We start from the raw sequence: 16,585 nt of genomic DNA on the forward strand, positions 1-16,585 counted from the left end.
TTGCACTTCTCCAAAGAAGACATTTATGCAGCCAACATACGAAAAATGCTCATCATCACTGGCCATTAGAGAAATGCAAACTACCATGCCATGGTGGTTTGCTGCACCCATCAACCCATCACCTGCATTAGGTATTTCTCCTAATGTTTTCTCCGCACTATCCCACCACCCGCCACCACGTGATGTTTTTCTCCCTGTGTCCATGTGTTCTCATTGTTCAACTCCCACTTGAAAATGAGAACATGTGGTGTTTGGTTTTCTTTTTTTCTGATAGATTGCTGAGAATGATGTTTGCCAGCTTCTTTCATGTCCCTGCAAAAGACACAAACTCATCCACTTTTATGGCTGCACACTATCCCGTGGTGTATATGTGTCAGCTTTTCTTTATTCAGTCTATTATTGATGCACATTTGGGTTGGTTCCAAGTATTTGCTACTGTGAATAGTGCTGCGGTAAATATACGTGTGCATGTATGTCTTTATAGTAGAATGATTTATAGTCCTTTGGTTATATGCGCAGTAAGGGGATTGCTGGGTCAAACGGTATTTCTTGTTCTAGATCCTCGTCTTCCACAAGGGTTAAATTATTAACAATCCCACCAACACTGTAAAAGCATTTCTATTTCTCCACATCTTCTGCAGCATCTGCAGTTTTCTGGTATTTTAATGATCGCCATTCTAACTGGTTTGAGAGGGTATCCCACTGTGGTTTGGATTTGTATTTCTCTAATAACGAGTGATAAATTAATAAGCATTTTTTCATATGTTTGTTGGCAGCATCAAAGTCTTCTTTTGAGGAGGGTCTGTTCGTATCCTTTGCCCACTGTTTGATGAGGTTGTTTGTTTATTTCTTGTAAACTTGTTTAAGTTCCCTGTAGATTCCTGATATTAGCCTTGTCTCAGATAGATAGATTGCAAGATTTTTCACCCATTCTGTAGGTTGTCTGTTCACATTGTCGATAGTTTATTTTGCTGTGCAGAAGCTCTTTAGTTTAATTAGATCCCATTTGTCAATTTTGGCTTTTATTGCCATCGCTCTTGGTGTTTAAACATGAAGACTTTGCACATGCCTATGTCCTGAATGGTATTGCCTAGGTTTTCTTCTAGGTATTTTATGGTTTTAATCCTTATGTTTAACTCTTTAATCCATCTTGAGTTCATTTTTGCATAATGTATAAGGAAGTGGTCCAGTTTCAGTTTTCTGAATAGCTAGCCAGTTTTTTCAACGTCATTCATTAAAGGGAAAATATTTCCCCCACTGCTTGCTTGTTTCAGGTTTGTCAAAGATCAGATGGTAGTAGATGTGTTGTATTATTTCTGAGGCCACTGTGCTGTTCCATTGGTCTATATATCTCTTTTGGTACAAGTACCGTGATGTTTTGGTTACCATAGCCTTGTAACATCGTTTGAAGTCAGGTAGTGTGATGCCTCCAGCTTTGTTCTTCTTGCTTAAGATTGTCTTGGCTGTGCAGGCTCTTTTTTGGTTCCATATGAATTTTAAGGTTTTTTTCCAATTCTGTGAAGAAAGTGATTGGTAGCTTGATGGGGATAGCATTGAATCTATAAATTACTTTGGGTAGTATGGCCATTTTTACAATATTGATCTTCCTATCCATGAGCATGGAAGGTTTTTTCATTTCTTTATGCCCTCTATTATTTCCTTGAGCATTGGTTTGAAGTTCTCCTTGAATAGTTTCTTCACATCCCCTGTAAGTTGTATTCCTAGGTATTTTATTCACTTAGTAGCAACTGTGAATGGGAGTTTACCCATAATTTCACTGTCTCTCTGTTATTGTGCGTAGGAATGCTTGTGATTTTTGCACATTGATTTTGAATCCTGAGGCTTATCTGAAGTTGCTTACCAGCTCAAGGTGATTTTGTGCTGAGATGGCGGGTTTTTTAAGTATATAATAATGACCTCTGCAAACAGAGACAATTTGACTTCCTCTCTTCCGATTTGAATACCCTTTATTTCTTCCTCTTGCTTGATTGCCTTGGCCAGAAGTTTCAATACAATTTTGAATAAGAGTGAAAACAGAGTGTATCCTTGCATCGTATAGGTTTCCAATGGGAATGCTTCCAATTTTTGCCCATTCGCTATGATATTGGCGGTGGCTTTGCCATAAGTAGGTCTTATTATTTTGAGATACGTTCCATCCTTACCTAGTTGATTGAGAGATTTTACATAAAGGGGTGTTGAATTTTGATGAAGGCCTTTTCTGCATCTATGAAGATAATCATGTGGTTTTTGTCATTTGTTCTGTTTATGTGATGTGTTACATTTATTGATATGCATATGTTGAACTAGCCTTGTATCCCAGGGATAAAGCTGACATAATCGTGGTGGATAAGCTTTATGATGTGCTGCTGGATTCAGTTTGCCAGTATTTTATTGAGGATTTTCACAGTAATGTTCATGAGGGATATTGGCCTGAAATTTTCTTTTTTGTTGAGCCTCTGCCAGGTTTTAGCATCAGAATAATGCTGGCCTCATAAAATTATTTAAGGAGGATTTCCTTTTTTTATTGTTTGTAATAATATCAGAAGGAATGGTACCAGTTCCTCTTTGTATCTCTGGTAGAATTCGGCTATGAATCTGTCTGGTACTGGATTTTCTTGGTTGGTAGGCTATCAGTTACTGCCTCAGTTTCAGAACTTGTTAATGGTCTATTCATGAATTTAACATCTTCCTGGTGTAGACATGGGAGGGTGTATATGTCAAAGCATTTATCCATTTCTTTTAGATTATCTAGTTTATTTGCAGAGAGCTGTTTATAGTATTATCTGATGGTAGTTTCTATTTCTGTGGGATCAGTGGTGATATTCCCTATATCACTTTTTGTTGCATTGATTTTATTTTTCTCTCTTTTCTTCTTTATTATTTTGGCTAGTGGTCTATCTATTTTGTTGATATTCTCAGAAAACCAGCATGTGGATTTATTGATTTTTGAAAGTTTTTTTTGAACTATCTCCTTTAGTTCTTCTCTGAAGTTAGTTATTTCTTGTCTTCTGCTAGCTTTTGAATTGGTTTGCTGGTACTTCACTATTTCTTTTCATTTTGATGTTAGCGTGTCTATTTTAGATCTTTCCTGCTTTATCTTGTGGGCATTTAGTGCTCTCAATTTTTCTCTACACACTGCTTTAAATGTGTCCCAGAGATGGTGATACATTGTGTCTTCATTATCATTGGTATCAAAGAACATCTTTATTTCTGCCTTATTTTGTTATTTACTCATCAGTGATTTAGGAACAGGTTGTTCAATTTCTATGTTGTTGTGTGGTTTTCAGTGAGTTTCTTAATCCAGGTTCTAATTTGATTGCCCTATGGTCTGCAAGGCTCTTTGTTATAATTTGCATTCTTTGGCATTTGTTGAGGAGTGTTTTACTTCCAATTATGTCGTCAATTTTTGAATACATGTTATGTGACACCGAGAAGAATGTATATTCTGTTGATTGGGGGTGGATAGTTCTGCAGATGTCTATTAGGTTTACTTAGTCCACAGCTGATTTCAAGTCCTGCAAATCCTTGTTAATTTTCTGTCTCATTGATTGCTGCCTGTTCTTTTCTGTGGAAGCTTCATCCCCAGGGGGCACCTTCAGATTCCAGCCAGTGCTCTCCTGTATGAGGTGTCTCCCAGTCAGGATACACAGAGGCCATGGATCCACTTGAGAAGGCAGTCTGACCATTAGCAGAGCTCAAACGCTGTGATAGGACGTCTGCTGCTCTCTTCACAGCCATCAGGCAGTTATGTTGAAGTCTGTGATGCTGCATCCATGGCTGCCCCTTCCCCCAGATGTTCTGTCCCAGGGAGACAGGGGTTTTATTTATAAGCCCCTGACTGGGGATTCTGTCATTTTTTCAGAAATGTCTTGCACAGAGAGGAGAAATCTGGCAGCCTAGCCACATCAGCCTTGCTGAGCTGCAGTTGGCTCCAACCAATTCAAACTTCCCTGTGGTTTTATTTACACTACAAAGGTAAAATGGCCTACTCAAGGCTCAGCAATGGCGGATGACCCTCCCCCTAGACAAGCTCGAGTATTTCAGGTCGATCTCAGACTGCTGCTGTGCTGGCAGAGAGAATTTCAAGCCAGTGAACCTTAGTTTGTTTGCCTCTGTAAGGGGTGTCACTCCCCAAGCCAGACCACTTGGCTCCTTGGCCTCATCACCTCTCTCCAGGGGAGTGAACAGTTCTGTCTCCTTAACATTCCAGGCACAATTAAGGTATGAATACAAACAAACAAACAAACAAAAAATTCTTTCAGCTAGTTCAGTGTTTGCTCTAACAGCAGCCCAGTTTTGTGCTTGAAACCCATGGCCTTCATGGGGTAGGCACCAAAGGGAATATCCTGGTCTGTAGGTTGTGAAGACCATGGGAGAAGTGCATATCTGGATTAGGGCCCTTGGTTTCTCAGGCTTCCCCGGTGAGGTGATGCCCCACCCTGCTTCATCTCACACTCCATGGACTGCACCCACTGCCCAACCATTCCCAGTGAGATGAACAGTGTACCTCAGGTGGAAATGCAGGAATCACTCACCTTCTGCATTGATCTCTCTGGGAGCTGCAATCTGGAGCTGTTTTTATTCAGCAATCTTGCCAGCAATTCCCCCTCATTTTTTTTTTTTAATGGTGAAGGAGCCATTAACTGGAAATGTAAAACTATGCAAATTCTAGAAGAAAGCACAGACATAAATGTATGTGATCTTGGATTTGGTCATAAATTTTAACAAATGACAACAAAGCCGATCAGCAATGGTAAAAAAAATTAATAATTTAAGGTTTCTCATATTAAAAGCTTATACTCTGAGTAAAATCTTGTTCAGGAAATAGAAAGATAAGCAACAGACTGAAAATAAATATCTGCAAAATACAGATCGGGGTAAAAACTTGCACTGAAAACACCCAAATCTTGAAACTCAACAATAAAACAGACTACCCAATTGACAATATGTAAAAAGCTGAGCTCTCCAGTGAAAATACAAAGATGGCAAGCAAACAAAAAGATGCTCAAACTCATATATCTTTAAGTGACTGAAAATTACAACGAGTTAGCATGGCCCATCTATATTTGTTGGAATGGCTAAACCATTTTTAAAACATGACAACTGATTTGCTGCAGGAAAAACAACAATTCATTCATTGCTTGTGGAATGCATGATGGCACAGAAAGAAAAAGAACTCTTTCAAACTCTCATATTAACCTGAAAGCCTGTTTCTGTCCTCTACCATACACACAAGGTGCTATCCGATCTACCTTTTGGTGACAGACTCGAGATCCAATATAATCTGTGCATCTGTAAGAAGCAGCTGGGATCCAGACAGAAGGCAGATGGTCCCCACAGTCAAAGTCATCTAAGAACTTTTTAATAAAGAGGGACTTATTCAGCGTATCTACAAAAGATGGTGGAGTTCCCTGGGGTAGTAACAGGACCATACTCTTTGTACTCCTTGGGAATGGAGAATTAGGGGAGAGATAAATTCTCAGCACTGGAGAGACAGAGATGGTTCAGAGCACTTGAAAGATGTCATCACAGGCACTATGACCTCTCTGGGACTTGAGATGAAGCAGCCAGTCTAGGGCCACTGTATGTGGAGGCTGGTGTCCCCACTAGCCAAACCCAATCAGCAGGCAGAGAGCAAAAAAATGCCTTGATACCACCTAGAGGCAGGTTAGCAGAGTTTAATCCAGAAATCATAATTTTATAAATCTTTCCAATTTAAGCCTCCTTTACAAGTATAAAACATAGTTTTATACTGACTTAGTATGAATCACTAATACATGCAAGCCATGCACAGTGGCTCATGTCTGTAATCCTGGCTATTTGTGAGGCCCAGACTAGTGGAACATTTTGGTCAAAAGATTGAGACCAGCCTGGCCAACATGGTGAAACCCTGTCCCTATTAAGCATATAAAAATTAGCTGTGTTTGGCGGGGGGGGTAAATTCCTGTAGTCTTACCTACTTGAGAGGCAGAGGCAGGAGAATTGCTTGAACACAGGAGGTGGACATATGGTTTAAGAGATGCATGTTTTTATTTTTATTCTCTTCCAGTTTTTCTTCCTTAAGTAGTAAATAGTCACTTATCTCTTGAACACTTTCATTCACAATATATTTGTTTTGTTATTGCCAAAGACTGTGCTTTGACAGACATTAACTCAATCTGAAAGTTAACAAGGAAAATTTGCATTTGAATGATGACTTTACAGTGCTGCAAAAGTAAAAGCTGGCAGGCTCCTATTAGCATAGGGTCACAATTTAACTGAGGTCACTGAACCGATGTCTGAATCTCTGCAATAAGACACAAACTACAGTAACCAAAATTGTCTTCTGCCCTGCAGCTGGGGCAGAGGAAGTTTTATGGACAACATCCCATGAAGCAAGTCCTTCTAAGTAAGATTATAACCCCATTTTGCATAGGCATTGAAGAACTTAAAACAGTCACTCATCATAGAAATATAGATTTGTTTTAAATATGAAAACGTAAGGTAAAAATGGCCAGGCATGGTGGCTCCCTCCTGTAACTCCAGCACTTTGGGAGGCCAACATGAGAGGATAGCTTGAGCTCAGAATTTCCAGACTACCTTGGGCAACAAGGAAAAACCCGGTCTCTACTAAAAGTACAGCCGGACACTGGCTCAAGCCTGTAATCCCAGCACACTGGGAGATCTTCATGGGCAGATCACTTGAGGTAAAAAATTTGAAACCACTCTAGCCAACATGGTGAAACCCAATCTCTACTAAAACTATAAATATTAGCCAGGCATGGTAGCAGGTGTCTGTAATCCCCGCTATCCAGGAGGTTGAAACAGGAAAAATCACTTGAAAACAAAGGGAGTGGTAGCAGTGAGCCCAGTTTGCATCATTACACTCAAGCCTGGGCAACAGAATGAGACTCCATCTTAAAAAATTAAAAAGTAAAAAAGTAAAAAACAAAAACAAAAACAAACATATAATTTTCTTGGTGTGGTGGGGTATGGCTATAATCCGAGCTTCTCGGGAGGTGGAGACACAAGAATTGCTTTACCCTGGGAGGTGATGATTGTAGTGAGCCGATATAACACTAGTGCACTCCACACTGAATGACATAATGAGGCTCAGTCTCAAAAAAAAAAAAAGTAACATTTTGTGTAGAGCTTTTCTTTTCTTAGTATACTGTATGTCATATTTGAATAAGAAGGCATACAAAGTTCTCACAAAAGTTCAACTTGCAAAAATGTTTTAAGTGCCTAAAATTCCAGCTTCATCTTCAGACAGCAAGCATAAAAATAAACAGAAAATTAAACAAGCAATGGCAGGTGATAAATGCATTGCATTTAGTTTTAATATGTGAGATAACACTATAATGTCAAAAATTTTAGCTGCTGCTGATGAAAGGAAAGAACAGGTTAATGTAGAAACAGAACAATAATAATATTGGCCACCTGCTATGAACTAGGCTCATACGTTAACTCACTGAATTCCCTCAACAACCCTATAATGTGGAAAACATCCTAGAGTTTACAGCTGAGGAATCTGCAATCAAAGGACCTGCCCAAAGGCACACAAGAAATTAGGCCACAGATAGGATTCAAGGAGGACTCTAAGACCCAAAGCACTGTCTACACTTTCATATATGATGTTGGTTGAAATTAAGAACTGTTGAGTTAACTTTAGTCATCCCCCTCTTTGCCGTAGAAATGGCAGTTTAAACATCTCGAGAGAAAGACTTTGGATAAATTATACATGACTAAAATTTTATAAATTCATTAAAATCTATTTCAAAAAATATGCTAAAAAATTCTTGGAGTTCTTACATAAAACTTACAGATTGATTGAGTTCCTCCTTTTTTGGATTACTAACTGTGAGCTCCTCTTGCAAGTAAACAGCTTTTCCTGAAAGAAATAGCCCTTTAAACATCATAATGTTTTCCTTGTGAATACAAAAGCTATTTCATATTTATGGCCAGTATGTCAGACCTAATGACCATTATTTTATAATATGAAATAGCCTGTGTAGGGAACAACATTTTCACAGGCAAGTAAGAAATAAGCCCTGTTAGCTAACAGGTGATGTGAAGCTATAACTGTCATCTATGTGGTGAAATTCCACCATCTACACCTGCTAACCAGAGAGGTTTTAAGTTCCTTGAAGAAGAAGATCTGTCTGTTACTATATTGTAAAAGACAATGTTGTTATTGTAATGTAGGTATTACTTTGTCATTTTCATTTTATCTAACTTGAATCTATGTAGATATAATATCAAGGCAAAATTTGTTACATAGATGATGGTACTAATTTATAAATGAAGGGTTAGTCTCCACAAGATAGTAGTAAAAGGGGAAGCCACACACTGGGTGTCTGGACAACATCAAATGACTACTTTGGTATACTCCCAAGAATCTATTTGAATATTCCACCAAAACTTCACTTCTCATTACAGGAAATTTCCTAAAAATATATTGAAATATAAAATATCTGAAGATTGAGACATTACTCATCTTCCAGTCTCAAGGGCAATATACACAAGAATTCAGGAGGTTATATGTAAAGTAAAAATATTATAAATAAAAAAATATATTAGACGGCAACAAAATAAGAAGCTATGTCATAGGAAACAGAGAAGTTAAAATTTTTCCATAAGTGAAAAAGAACATATCTCATGGCTAAAAGTAATAGGCACCAGAGGCAATAAGTTGCTGCTAGCTTCTTGATAATTGCAGATTTATCAAAATATGTTGAAATAAAGTTTAATAAAATATCCAGAAAAAAATCTCTGGGCTTTCTGTTTATATAAAATATTAAAAATAATGGTTTCTCAAAAGGAGGGAAGACAATTCATTTTTTAAATTTTACATAGTTAATATTACACCAAAAGTGTACTATAGACAAGAAAAATAGCATAAGCTATTTTTTAATATAAAACAGACTCAACTAGGGAAGCTAATACCTTGTATCAAAACTGAAAACTACGGCTTCTTGCCCCACCCAAACAATACCTTTATTCTTCCTTTCCTCTTCAATCACTCGACTAGTTCTAATGATGTGGTCATCCGTTAGTTGAAGTTGATATCTGAGTATCAGAACGAGTAAATATAAGTTTTACAGTTGTCTTTCCAGAAAGATGCTTATCAATGCAGGACCTTATCTATGGTACAGATACAGCTGAGGGTGCTGAATATGACATTGTGGGACTTCAAAGTCCCTCAGTGCTAAAGCCAGGGATATGACTTTCAAACATAAAATGTCCAACAAAACCCTGCCTTGGTGTTATAAAGCACAATCATACAAAATGCAGGGTTGTGTTTTCATAAGGTTACTGAAAGCATTCCTTTCCAGTTGGTCTCAACTGGCCCAAAGAACAGGGAAGACAGTTAAATTTACACAGCACACAACAGACTCAATCCCAAATGATAATTAGACAGTCACTTTCAACCCACCTGTACTATCTGCACAGCCCAAACAAATGTAAGGATTTTGGGCCCAGGGACAAAGCCCAGTCCGGGGAACCAGGTGCTAAAAGCATTACATCTGAATTAGCAATATCCAAAGGCACATTTTCACATTTTTACTTTTGTTTCTCAGCTTTTACAAGTTGACTTTTGATTCCAAAAGGATGAAGAAACATTCCCGTTGTGAACAGTCCTCAAACTCCAAGCTTGCCAAAGTCATATGAGAACTCCCAAAGCCAGAAATACACCATGCAGGCCATGGAAGCTGTCACAATGGTACCAAACAGTTCACTAGCTCCATAGCTATATAAAATTAACATACTTTAATAACTGTATTACTAAAAATTACTAAATGTAAAACTAAAAATTACTAAAAACTACTAGTAAATGTATTATTAAAAAAATTACAGAAACTTCATGTCAGCTATTTTAATATAGAAACTGACCAAAAAATTGGATAAAATACTTCATTTTCATCACGAAAAATAAAGTTTCTCGTGGTTAGAAGTAATATGTACCAGAGGCAATAAGCTTCTGCCAACTTCTCGACAACTATAGATTTATGAAAATATATTGAGAATATATTGGGAATTCAGAATCTATAAATAACTGCTCTATATTTTAAAAATAGAATTTGTTTATAGAATAACCTCAAGAAACCTTTGCAAGTTCTGTGTAATGGAATATTGATGATAAATTATGAGGAAGGCAATTAAAAACAGGCTAAATAAATAAATGCCCAGAGCACGTGAGTTGAGTCATTTCTTCCGGACACATTAACAGCAAATATTAACTGAGGATTTTGTATGTGTGAGATGCTTTCGAACCCACTGAAAAGTTACCACATGGGCATAATGTCTTACAACTGACGTATTACTCACTTATACACAAGGTGAGAGTAAAGCAAAGCCAAATTAACGACAGTTGTCCATATTTTGCTTTCCCTATATCAATCTTTGCCCCACATAGTTAATTTTAGCTCTTTTCTTGTGATCATGACTTTGCAGAATCATGAAGGAATACAAGACACACGTTCACTGACAAACAATCTGACCACTAAGTATAATTTATACATTGTTAGATATCCCCATCTTTGTGGCAGTATGAGTGTGGTAGAGAAAAAGGAAACTAAAAGTTATTATAATTCAAACTACAGCTTATTAATTATGCAACCTGAGCAAGTCGCAACATGCCCTGAAATTTAAAGCAAATCACAGCCCTTGATAAATATTCAAGAAGCCATGAGTAAGAAGAACAGAGGATGTGCTTTTCTACACCTTATCTTTTAAAAGCTACCCTAACTCAAATGCAAGAATATATTGGCTGTTGATAAACATGTATTTTTAACACTAAAGTTTGCATAAAAGATTAATCATAGACTACTTCCTCAGCTTTTGTTATATTTCTACAAATGTAATTTAAACATATTACTTCTTCAAATGTGCCAAACAATTACTTTAGAAGTACGTTTTTTAGGTTTCAGTCATAGGTTTCCTCAAGACACTTTGTATTCTGCTCCCATCTCCTAAGTCCTCAGTCATGCTTTTATGTTTTTCTTCCTGGAGTTCCTGGGTTCTGAAATTAGCAAAAAACATAAAGTAAATAAACTATAATAGCTGAGTTAACAAATTTAGGAAAAACATCACGTGACACCTTTTTAGTTCAACAGACTAAAACTGCTACATGACCAGCCTGGACAACATAGCAAGACCCTGTCTCTTAAAACCAAAAAACACCAACAAAAAATCCCTATGAAACAAACCAAAAAAACGATTGATTGAATATTGATCAAGTACCAAAAGAGAGGGCAACAGATAGATGGGTCATTCAGGGCTTCCAAATACTTAAGAATAGAATGATCTTCATAGTGAGACTTCAAATCACCCATTACACCAACTCCCCAGCCAGGGAGGTGGATTCACAGGAGATGAGATCCAGCCATCCTGAGAAGTACTGCAAAACACTAACTAGTCTAAGAGCAGTTAAAAGCTCCAGGTATTAGCTCCCTCTTCTGGTAATCTGGAACACCATGGAGAGGTAAACTACATTGATTGTGTATATATGCTGAGAGAAGGGAAAAGGAGTAGAGAAAATGGAGGTTAAAAAAAGTGACACACACTCCTTGCCCAAATGTTTCTCTTTTTTTCGTCTCTCTCTCTCTCTCGTTTAATTTACCTTTTCATTACTGCCAAAAAGAGAGTAAGATACACAGTGGGCTGAAATAAAAAATCAAACCTATAGAAGTGAGAAAACAACGTTAAATAAGATGGGGACAAATTCTTTAATGAGCTAAAAGCCCTAAAATATCTATGGGTGTCAATTAACAGAATATTCCCAATGGAAAGGAAAACTTCCTGTGCAAACTATATACAGGTGAGCTTTCTGTCAAACCCAGGTAATATATGAAGGATGAAACATTTCTGAGCACACAGAAAAAGTGAATAGCATTGAGAAATAGTTTCATCCAGTACAAGTCAAACCACAATACTTCCTTTTTTGAGCACAGAGCAGGTAAAAGCTTCAGGCCTGGATATTTGGAATTCGGTTACAATACATAAACACACAAAAATATCAGAACTGAAGGTCTGAAGTTAACTTTAAAATGTATGATCTGTTCAAGTGCCATACAGCTTCTCCAAATTTTCTATTTGGTGTTACTGTAGCCTAGTGATAGCATTTCATGTTAACGTTTAATATTTCAAAAGCACAGACCTAATATTTGTTTCTGTTAATGTGCAACTTCTAATGCTGGGTGAGATCACCTTTATAAAAAAGAATTCTACTTGTCAGTAAACATTACAATATTTAGACATATATTTAGTAATTCTTTTTAATCTCATCATTCCGAAGATTCAAGATAAACGTGCATATGCATAATTCAAAAGCTTCAACTCTCTGCTTCAGCTTTGCCTTTTTTCCTCTTAACAAATCTATATCTCTTAGTAAAACAAGGCTTTGAGCATAAATTTTCTTGTTTCAATCTGTAAAAAAGCATTAATTTTGGCCGATTGTTGTGGCTCATGCTTGTAATCCTGGCCGATTGTTGTGGCTCATGCTTGTAATCCCAGCATTTTGGGAGACTGAGGCAGAGGCAGATAGGTCACAAGGTCAGGAGATGAAGATCACACCGGCCAGGGTGGTAAAACCCCATCTCTACTGCAAATACAAAAGTTACCTGGGCGTAGTGGCAGGCACCTGTAATTCCAGCTACTCAGGAGGTTGAGGCAGGAAATTGCTTGAAATTGACAGGCAGAATTTGCAATGAGCCGAGATTACACCACTGTACTCCAGCCTGGGTGACAGAGCAAGACTATTTCTCAAAAAAACAAACAAACAAACAAACAAACAAAAAAGGTATTAAGTTTTAGCAAGAAAGTTAATGGAAGCAGAACAAATTGAAATAAATATACTTCTAACTAAATTCCAAAAAACAAAGTACAGAAATTAAAAATACAATTTCCCCTTCAAGTGATTCCTACTCAGCTGGACATGGTGATTCACTGCTGTAATCCTAGCCCTTTGTGAGGCCAAAACAGGCTGATCACCTGAGGTCAAAAGCTTGAGACCAGCCTTTCCCTATATGGTGAAACCACATCTCTACAAAAATTACAAAAATTAACTGGGTAAGGTGGTCGGCACCTTTAATCCCAGCTAACTGGAAAGCTGAGGTAGGAGAATCACTTCAACCTGGGAGGCAGAGGTTTCAGTGAGTTGAGGTAGTACCATTGCACTCCAGCCTGGGCAAAAGATTAAAACTGCATCTCAAAAAAAAAATCCAATTCAATGTATTCCTCAACTAGCTATTCCAGCGGCACATGTATTTACATTTACTCTCCCAATTTCTGTTAAAGTACATTTCCATATATTGTTAACATCCCCGTGTAATTTATGCTACTTAATTAACATATCTCAGTCCCTTAGGTAATTTTAGGTAATTTTTGTTTTGAGACTCGGTTCTGCTCTGTTGCTCAGGCTTGAGTGCAGTGTTGTGATTTTGGATAAATGCAACCTCTGCCTCCCAGACTCAAGTCATCATCCTACCTCAGTCTTCTGAGTAGCTGAGACTACAAACACACATCACCAAGTTCCCCTAATTTTTCTGTAGAGATGGGGTGGCGCCATGCTGCCCAGACTGGTGTTGAACCTCTGAGCTCAAATGAGATCCCCATCTCAGCCTCTCAAAGTGCTAAAACTATAAGCACGAGCCACCAGACCTAGCCCCCTTAACTAAAATTTGGGAAGTTCTTCAGGAAAATAAATAAACAAAATGTACATTCAGAAATAAAACTCCAAAGGAATAAAATCCCCATGGATTTTAGTGGTGGTGCTGCCTGAATGTTTCTGAGTCATTTAAATGTTCATGAGTCATTGTGATTCAGAGTTAGTAAGCTCACATGAACTTATAAATGAATGAGCCAACATTACACTTATGTCTTCACAGAGTAAGAATTTACTCTCTATCATATATCAAGCAGCATACTAGGAACTTGATATAAAAATGTAGACCGATGTAGTCCTCATCTCTGAAGACCTCACAGTATAGTCAGGGAGAAACAATCACGCTAAGATAGGATAATTTTACAACTGAGGTAAATAAAGACTGCAGACAGGAATAAGGCCTAAATGAGTTGCTCAGTGGGAGTCAGGGAAGGCATCTCAGGAGTGACACCAAAGCTGGGCCTTGAATGACACTATGGTTTTATCAGACAGAGACAGGATTGATATTCCAGGTGGGGAAATACAGGCATGGTGGTTTTTATGAGAATGACAATCTTCCTCAAAGTCTTCAGATATTCACGGTTGCATAAACAGAAACTTAGTCAGTCACCTATCTTGAAGATGAAGTTATTAGTCTAAACACAATCTAATCATCTCTAAGATCTGTGCATCCACATTCAATTTTATAACTGAAGCAAGCTGCATTTCCAGAAATGCTGTGGAAAATTTTAGAGTGAGTGCCCTTAGCATTAAACAACTATGTCTCATTGAGAAGCTCCAAGCAAGAGTGGGCACTAGGGGGAAGACTTCCTACTTTTAACATCTGGCAGCAGCAGTTTTAGATGTATGTTTGAAATACTGCTGTGAATCCTGTGTGGTCTAAGACATACACATGGAAAAGGAATACAATTTCTTAAAGGAGTAGATCCAACCCAACTTGCCAACACAAACTCCCTGTCACTCCTCATCCCCTTCATCTCCTTTCAAGTTACTTTCCTGGTGATGAGATCAAATGGCCACATGGATGACCCTTGGGGCCCTGGTGACTCCTTCACTCCAGGGATCTTTACTCTTGCTCATTTCCATGGCTCCATCCAATGGCAGCACAGTACCTTTGACTTCCACTCTCTACCTGAAACCTCATTCTGCAATTCTACACTCCTGGACCATCTTTATTCTTCCACTTGCCAGTCTCTCCAGATCTAGTTCTTTATCACTGAAACTACCACTCAACCCTCCCTTTCCCCCTAGGTTACCAGCCACCTGCCCTCTCCTCTGCTTACCATCACTACACAGGAGATCCAGGGAATCTTCATGAGATAGGCTGCCTTTCTCAAGGACATTGAATTATGTTCTGCAAATCTCCACTTCCCAAGCATCTCCATCTTTCCACCCTCACTGAAAGGGACAGCAAGAGAGACCCTTAAAATTCCTCCCCAGAGGTAGAACAGAAAACTTGCCTACAAACATGTGGTTTTGTCTCTCTCACTTCCAGGGTTACTCCAAACACAGCTGGGCCTTCAGTACAGGTAATCAGTCTGCTCTGCTTTAAAGAGCTGTTCATACATTACCCACATGAGCTACTCTGCACCTCCAAGCTGCTCCTGAAACCTTTCATCTGTCTCCTTAATTGGCCTGAGAAGATGAAGTTTTTTAGAGTGCGTTTCTCATAATTCCAACTTGGCTGATCACCTCTGCAAATCTTGCATTTCCAGAAGACTCAAAGGATGCAAATCTGCATCCTTTTCAAGGCCCATCATTCTTTTATTTTCAATCTTGGCCACAGTCCCTACTGCTCTTCTGGGACCTTGTTCCATCAATTGTAACATCTCATTCCTTGAGTCAATCCAGTAATAGCTGTAGGAAATAGCTACCCAGTAAAATATGTGTAAATACCACCTCTTGGTGCTTTTGATGTCTCTCAAGGATACTCTTTTTCCAAAGAATAAAGTTTTCAGATTCTGCTTGACAAGCTTTCTCAAAATCATTTCAGAACATAGCTAATTCCTTCTCACACTCTATTATAACTTTTATAAAAAACTTCAATTGTGAATTGATTACAAATATAAAAGTTCCAATCATTATAATATAAGTGCAGTAACAGATTCTCCCTCCACAGCTAGTCTCCACATTAATGTTCTGTCCAAATGTGTTATATTTATTTAATCTATCATTTTATACCATTTGCTGTATTTGTAGGACTGAATCAAAAGGAATAAACAAATCTCATCAGAAAAAAATTGATATGCAAAACAGTGAAGTACCCTATTTTTTATTAAAAATTCCAGGTATTTTTTAGTATATCTAAGATTAAATCTTTAGATGGCAAACAAAAACATGCCTTATTAACTGTAACAAGATAAAGATTACCTTTTGACACATTTCTGCCAGAAGTTGCTTTTCTATTTCTCTCTTATCTTCATTTAGCTTTATTTCTAAAGACTCAAACTTTATATGCTTAGGATAAGCATCTGCCAATTGATCACCAATAAGCTGAAGGTTGTCAGCTATTAAAAAGTAACAGGTCAAATTAGGACACAGAAGCATGGTCAGGTGTGTAAGAGGCCAGACTTCTAGCTCAAAAGTAGAGTATAGTTAGGGGAAAATATGAGTGTCTGCAATTTACTTTGAAAAAAAAAAAAAAAAAAGCAAGATAAATGAATAGATGGACAGACAAAAATGATGAAGTATGTATAATACAAATGTAATTGTGAAATCTAGGTAGTAGGTATGTAAATGTTGACTACAATTGTTTCAACTTTTCTATATGTTGAAAATGCTCAGGCATTTACCACCATCTACCACGCTGAGCTAATTTATTTATTTATTATTAGTATTAGTATTAGTATTAGTATTAGTATTAGTATTTGTGTAGACAGGGTCTTCCTATGCTGCCTGCCCAAGCTGATCTCAAACTCATGGCCTCAGGTGATCCTCCTA

The 16,585-nt window shown here is 37.7% G+C and overlaps 1 pseudogene; it reads right to left on the reverse strand.

Annotated features, from left to right (window-relative positions):
- Nucleotides 1-9,643: 9,643 nt before the first annotated feature.
- LOC129395699 (centriole and centriolar satellite protein OFD1-like) lies at nucleotides 9,644-16,272 on the reverse strand (annotated as a pseudogene).
- Between the last annotated feature and the right edge of the window lie 313 nt (nucleotides 16,273-16,585).

This window comes from Pan paniscus, chromosome Y, assembly GCF_029289425.2.
Source record: "Pan paniscus chromosome Y, NHGRI_mPanPan1-v2.0_pri, whole genome shotgun sequence".
In the NCBI taxonomy this organism is placed as follows: domain Eukaryota; kingdom Metazoa; phylum Chordata; class Mammalia; order Primates; family Hominidae; genus Pan; species Pan paniscus.